Consider the following 7,895-nt stretch of genomic DNA (forward strand, 5'->3'; position numbering starts at 1 on the left):
TAGCACAAGGGATACAGGTGAACAGCACACCTTATCCAAGTGCTCAGTAGTCCACACAGCTGGGATAACTAGAAAACAAGTGGGACGGTCCTGGAAGACTGGGTTTGGACTTCCGTGAGACTGCAAGACAGACAGAGACATCCACCCTGTATTCTTTTGCGGCAAAGTCATAACAAACTCAAAAAAAAGGGAAGGCAGCAGCCCCTGACGTGGTCCAGGCCTCCAGACGAAAACAGCTCTCCATAAAGTTTTTAAGGGGATCCTTCGTCACGCTTCACTGTCTGTGTTTCAATCTCTTCATCGAGGTTGTAGGTTCGGTTGCTGACAGTAATATTTTACACAAACATGGAAAATCGAAAGGAAAGCTGCAGAAAGGTTGTTTGCTGTGGATGTCTTGCACCACATGGAGGCACTTTGGTTTTATTTGTGGTGCAGGACTTTTGATCTGTTTGACAACCTGTTAACGCGTGCGAGCTAGTCCTGGGAAACTAACCAGTTAAAGATGCAAAATTTTATAGATCTGCTCCGATCTGGGGTTAGGAAAAGGATTTAAGAGGCAAGATTTGCTGAGATTTCTTGTTTTAGGAGACTTTCTGTGCTTTAGTATGCTCTGTTCACAGTCAGAGGTGTGTGTGGTTGTGGGTGTGGGGGGTGTTTTGGTTAACAGACTGTTCTCACTACACAGATTGCTTTTACACCTGTCTGAGAACCCACCACAATGCGAGCCTGAGCACTTCCAAATGTGGCCCGGCTGATAAACGATCCACCACCGGATCACCTGCTAACACCCCTTTTAGCTTCTGCTGTCATTCTAGACGTGTTTATTTGTTTACGTGGGCTTCATCGCCGGCGTTTCTGTTGTCTGGGTTCCTGACGGCCGCGATTGTCAGTTTTTCCTTTGCTGCTCCTTGACGTTCTGGACTCTGAGGCGGCTCACCCATCTGCTCAGGATGCTTTGTGTTCCTGGTTGCCGAGGAAACATCATCTCGCCGCTTTTGGCCCGTTACTACACTGCAGAGGGAATCTGGTAGCCTCCCTGATCGTATTGCACGATATCTCCTTTGTGGAGCAGCGCACACGATGACAGAGTCAACTTTTTGGAGGAGAACCTCTCACGGCCCAGATAACTGGACAGGAATGTGTGTTTCAGGCCAGTCTAAACACATCAAAAGCATGCGAATTCAGAAAAATGTCATCACTTTGATTAAAAAACTAAACAGCCCGCCCAAAAATAGGTTAATCACAGCGACCCCACACATCTAGAGATGAGGTGTTGGTCAGACTCGTGTCTCTTGGATGAATCTGTCCTGGAAAGAACAACAAAAACAAACCGGTGTCTGTGAAATGTGGAGGTGCAGAGAAACCAACAGATTGGATTGTTTTGGACAAAGAGAGTTCAGCTAGAAAAAACCTGGAGAGCTGAGCATTACTGGAGAGAATTCAACAACTAATTTAGATCATTTTGAACTTGATGGCAGCAATAAAACTCGGGACAGTGATGTTGACTCCATCCTTTTTTAAGCTCAGGAGACCAGCTGCTGCAGCTTTGGAAAGAACTTTGTTTTTTTTCTCTTGTCTCCTTTGTTGTATTCTTTCTTTTTTTAATTCACGATGCATAAAATGGTTGCAGTCGGCGCCATGCCTTTTCTAATGGGCGCAGAATACAGTTTGGCATGGCTGTGCTGAATACGATGCTGTCTGAATGGGGAACACGTGTTGCTCTAAAACCTGGAGAAAACGCTCCGCATTGATGTTTCCCTGTCCTAATGCGCAGTCTGGACATTTTATAGACTCTAATGTGGCCACATACAGACAAAGATGCAGACTTTTACTACGAGCACAGATAAAGACGGATGCTTCCTGAAACTTTAAGTCAGAGCAGATGAGGGCAGCTGCTTTTTTATTTTTATTTTTGTAAAAGGGGTCAAAAGGTAATATGTGTCCATGTTTAAAACAATATTAACGTATATATTAGAAAAAATCAAGTCCATCATAAACTACATCAAAACATCTAAAGTATTGTGAATATGTTTTGGTATCTGCGGCTGAAACTGAGTTTCACATTACTCCGATTTATAGAGCCACTGCCATGAAAATCCTGTTTTGCTGACAATAGAGGACATATTTGAGGAAAATAACCTTAAATTTGCATTTTTTAAGTATTTCTTTTTTCAAATTGTTGTGAATCAGGGGCAGACAAAGAAAATGCTGTTTAAAAAAACAGCTTATCTGCCGTGCAAAGAAAACGCTGGGTGGGTCACAGGCCCTCTGCTCCGCCCCCTTCTGATGCATCCACTCGTAGAGACTAGAGTCGCAGCCGCCGCCCGCAGCATGCCCGTAGAAAAAATGTGCAAGAACATCGCAAAGAACTACACAAAACGATCAAGTGTGGTGAAACATCACTTTAGTAATTCCTACTTAAAGTCCCACTTCAACTCTATTCTGATCTATTGTGAAAGCGTTCCCAGTGGTCTTTTGATTCTAATTATGCTCTTTTTAGCCAAAATCTGAAAACAACCTGTTGTTTTCTAGGACATAGTTTCTGCAGAGCGGCAGAATTCATCAGAAGTTTGCCTGCGAGTCGTGGGCGGGGTTGTTGCTGCGGAAGTAAGCCTCTGCTGATTTCCCATCATTCTAGGGTTAACCCAAGGTAACATTAGCCGAGCAACAAAAATGGCGAGCAATGTTGGAGCTATCCAGCCGCACAGAGGAAACATACATGGGTCTAGGAGTGGATGCATCAGAATGGAGCGGAGCAGGGAGCTCGTGGCCCGTCCAGCATATTTTCGACATCACAAATGCAATTTTTTCAAACAGCATTTTCTTTTTGAAAAAAAGAAATAATCTGATAAACCGTGCGCACGGTTTATCAGATTATTTCTTTTTTTAACCCTTGTGCTATCCAAGGCACTTTATCATTGGGAGTTGGGTCATCTAGACCCACTAGACAGTGCGCTGAAGCTTTTTTCTTCAATGATTTCTGATCTTCACTGGTGTCCATGGATTACATGAAATCTTTCCACCTTTATCCACCTTTGTCATGGTAGGGAAAACACGTCAATGCAAGGGTGGGGTCATAGGGTAGCACAAGGGTTACCCACTGGCCCCTGGAGGGCTCAGTACAATCTTAAACTGATTGTCCTAATAAATGTCCACCAACATCAGAAAATCCCACGAGGTCATGTTGAAAACACAAAAAATAGGATTTTCATTAGAGTAATGAAAACTAATACACAACCCCAAGAGAAGCAATAAACTCCCACAATGCACATCCCCCACCTAATAACCCAAAGTCATTACAATATACTACAATGGCACATAACAATGACAAAGTATGTCAAAGGAGATTGGGATTCCCAGATCTGCAGCCCGTGAGGTTTATCCCTTGTGCTATCCTAGGCCCTTGACATTGGGAGTTGGGTCATATAGACCCACTAGACAGTGTGCTGAAATTTTTTTCTTCAATGATTTGTGATCTTCACTGGTGTGGATAACATGAAATCCTCTCCACTTTTATCCACCTTTGTCACGGTAGGGAGAACACGTCAATGGTCATCTTGACCCCAAAGGATGGCACAAAGGCTAAGAAAAAAAAACCAGTTCATACCTTTGCTGACAGTCCTCGAGTTTATTTCAGTTCAGTTTACTTAAGTGTCAGCCTTCAGGCAAACCACATCCCTGAATCATGTGACACTCTAACCGAAGACCTTCTAAACTCTGCTAGTAGATAGTAAACTTCCAGTAGGATTGTCAAAGACTATGTTGAGATTTTCAGCTTATGCCCAGAGATCTTCAGGTACACTGTAAAATGTTGTTAGTCTCATGCTCTGATTTGCTGCTTTCAGACCATAAGATGTTTGTTATACTTATGATAATCATTAACCAAACTATTTTGTTTTGTTTTTTTGGGGGGGGAGGATTTAAATGCCTCAGGCGTGTTTTCCATTTTAACGAATGAGTTGACGGACATTTTCCTGCAGGTGTTTCTTCTCTGTACCACTTTCATTTCTTGCTTTTGGCGTTATGACTGTTTCAAGTCTTCAGAAATGGTTTCAACCCCTTGATGTGGTTTTCTTGATAAAAATCTGAAATTACATAATGTTGGCAAACCAACTGCATTCACACTTTTGATGCAGATCGTGTTTGTTCCTCATGGTGACTGTCAGTAAACAACATGTGCTGCAGAGAGCCTGTCTGCAGAGAGCGGGGATGGTGAGGTCATGGTGGGCCCAGAGGCGCCTTGCGTGAGGGAAGGTGCGTGTTATTTTTGAAGCTCCTTTAACAAATAATGCTGTTGGCAAACGTGAACTCCTCTGTCCAGCTGCTGAGGCGAAGCAGGATGCTGGGCTTAATCAGGCCCGGTTTTATGACGGTGGGCCAAAGACTCCATTATGGAGGTGGAAGAAATCAGTTTGGCACAGATCTAACCTTCATTTCTCTCAATGTGTGATGGAGAAAAAGTCTTTTACTCATAAAAAACAGAAACTTGATCAGACTCATGTAAACTCTAAAGGTGACGCAACAGCAGAATTTTAAAAACAAACGGATGTGAACGCAAGAAACTGCAAAGCCGCTTTAATGTTCCTTTAAATTGATAAATTTGCTAAAAAAAAGAAAAGAAAAAAAAGGATTTTTTGTTTCATTTTGGACCTTTAAATCCAAAAATGTCATATTTAGAGGGCAGCTTTTCCTGAGAGGTCAGATAATGGAAATGTCAGAATATCTCGAATCCCCACTGAGCAATTTGGTCCTACCACGTGCTGCTCCTGTCAGCTGGTGTGCACGCGCTGTGACACAACTTTTCCTGCACACAACGGGCTCTCATTAGATCTTTGTGGGAGGCCAACAACTGCAAAGAGTGATGTAAGTGGACCTTCCAAAAACAGCAGAGAGCTGCAGCGAGCGCCACCAACGTAACACCATCCATCTTTGTTTCTCCACCAAGCAATAGGTGGAATTCAAACCATCTGGTTGCCACGCTGGGGTAGTAACAAAACAAAATCCTTATCATCTTGTTTTAAATGTGGAAACATTGCCCTAAAATTGCAGTTAAAAAAAAACAACTTTCTATCAGTAGTGCATCCAAAGCAATTAAAGATTAGAGTGCTGCTGAACACTCTGAGCCCATGTTTATGGCCGGATGGATCAGAGCATTTGTATCGCTGATGTTTGTGTTGTAATGATGGGTTCGAACAATGCCACTGCGCTGCCATTCTCATTTCTCATAATTTATTGTGCTTATAGGCCAAGACGGGTGGAATGCTTTCAACTTTTATGACACAAAACTTGTGCCAAGAGCGCTCCCCCCCCCTGCTTCTCTGAGAGAAATTTCAAAGCAAACACATGCTGTCATTCATGCCCTGCTGTTCAGATGGGCCATTTCGCTCATATCAGAGCGGCACCTTTGATGTGCCGAGTAACGGAGCAGCATAAATGGCGAGCGCGAGGCTGTGAGAGATTTGCGATGCGCCGAGTTATTTAATGAAGGTCTTTACCAATTAAGCTCCCATGATTGGTGTGTGAATGTCAGGGCAGTCATGCAACTGGGGACTCAAAGCAACACCACCGTTTAATGAACACAAAGGCCGTAAACAAGTGTGTAAAGCTGAGCGTTTTAAAGAATTAATAGCTTTTTGAAAGATCTCAGCTTTATTTCAGTCGGCCTGCAGAGAAGCGCGGCTTTGGGGCAGATAGTTTCAAGAGAAAGGCATTCTTTCTTTCTAGTCCACGGTGGAAACGAAGGGCTGATTCATGCAGAAGGTTCTCACAGAAAAAGCTGACTAATCCTTTTTTTTTCTTAACAGTCGAAAGCTTTCGCTAATTTTGACAACATTTTAAAGATTAGATCATAAAGATTCAAGAAGGTTTCATTGCTTGAGAGGAAACATTTAGCTGGTGACCACGTGTCCTTGAACTATACACGACCGTCTCTCACAGTAAAGACCCAAACGAGAGTATTTGTGACGCAGAAAATACTGGCACCGTTCGGATGCATCCACTAGATCCATGAACGTCTTGATTTTCCTCGTCTTAGCTGGAATCTGACTCAAAACTGGATCGCTCCAATACAGATCGCCATATTTTGCAATTGGTAATGATAGACTGGGAGTGTGACGGGCTGTAAGCTAGTTGGAGAGCATGTGAATTCTCAGTTATGGGTGATGGGAAGGGGGGGGGGGGTGAGGGTTGCTCCACGCCTACAATTCAGAGGTAATTTTCTAATGCAGTGTTTTTCAACCTTTTTTGAGCCACGGCACACGTTTACCTGGTCAAAAATTCAGCGGTACACCAGCATAAAAAAAAAGGAGAAACTCAGTCTGTATTGATCTACAGCCCCTCAACAATCTCACATGCATTTTTGTGATAATTGTGGCAGAAAAAGCTGAAGTTGCATCTGTTGTTTCTAAAAGATGTAAGAAAAGTTAAATTAGAAAATTTAAAAACTGATGTGTGTTCGTTGTGGTTTCAAGACATCAAAGGAAGACTCATTGTGCGCTGAGACGCTGTCACTTTAATCCAATGGATTATGGGAGATGTAGTGCAAACAGCCGCCGAACGCAGACTCGCGTCTCTGATCTTCATTGTTTTGTTCACGTGGTCCACAGTCTGATACCAGATTCTGTGGAAAGCTCGGATGAGAAAATTATGCAGAGTTTTGAGCTATTTGCTTAGGGAGAAGGCTTAATTGATGACTGGCGTGAAAAGTGAGTGACGTAAAAACCCAGCTAACCCAGACATGAGGTAGTAGATAGTAATTCTTAACTACCACAGCTATCGCTCCAGTGTTGACTTTCTTTTGACAACCTCAGCCCTTCAGCTGTTTATGCGAATAACATCATTCCAGCGAGTTCAGAAGCAGAGAAAAAGCAGCCTTGCACTACAGTTGCCATCAACCTAAATCTACAGTGTTGCATATCGGCGCAAATCCAACGTGAAAAGTCGCTTTTCTCTGCGTCAGAATCAGTCGGTTCATGTTATTCGTGTAATCGGTCTAAGAGTTACTATATGTCTACCAGCCTCGGGGTACATAGGTGTTGCTGGTGACATATCCAGTATTAAAGGGTTAATCATTGTGCTATCCTAGGCACTTTAACGTTGGGAGTTGGGTCATCTGGACCCAGTAGACAATCCGCTGAACCTTTTTTCTTCAATGATTTGTGATTTTCACAGGTGTCCATTGATTACATGAAATCTTTCCACCTTTATCCACCTTTTTCATGGTAGGAATAATGCGTCAAAGTAAGGGTGGGGTCATCTAAAGTAGCCCAAGGGTTATAGACCCACTCCAATGAAAATTGTGTTTTTTACATGTTGTTGTAGCATATTTTCTGTTTTAATGTTAGGTAGGGTGCGCAAGGGGCTGTAAACTAGCGGGAGAGAATGTAAACAAAATCATGATGGGAAATTAGCACAGGCGTACTCCCCAACTTAAATTTCTAAAGAAGTATTGCTGCTCTGCAGAAACTATGTCCTAGAAAACGATGCAGGTTTTTAGATTTGGGCTAAAAAGTGCATTAATCGTTAAAGACCACTGGAAAAAAAGGCTCAAAAGATGACTTGAAGTGGGACCTTAACCCTTGTGCTATCCTAGGCACTTTAACGTTGGGAGTTGGGTCATCTAGACCCACTAGACAGTGCTCTGAACCTTTTTTCTTCAATGATTTGTGATCTTCACTGGTGTCCATGGATTACATGAAATCTTTCCACCTTTATCCACCTTTGTCATGGTAGGGAGAACACGTCAATGTAAGGGTGGGGTCATCTAAGATAGTTCAAGGGTTATGGAGTTTCAGAGACTCCGAGGACAAAAAGTCACCGGATTTTGGCCCATTTCTTCATGTCCAGTTGTGATAACGTCTTCCTTTTGCTGTTACAAAACTCAAAACAAACTTCAG

Source organism: Oryzias latipes, chromosome 9 (assembly GCF_002234675.1).
Source record: "Oryzias latipes chromosome 9, ASM223467v1".
Lineage (NCBI taxonomy): Eukaryota > Metazoa > Chordata > Actinopteri > Beloniformes > Adrianichthyidae > Oryzias > Oryzias latipes.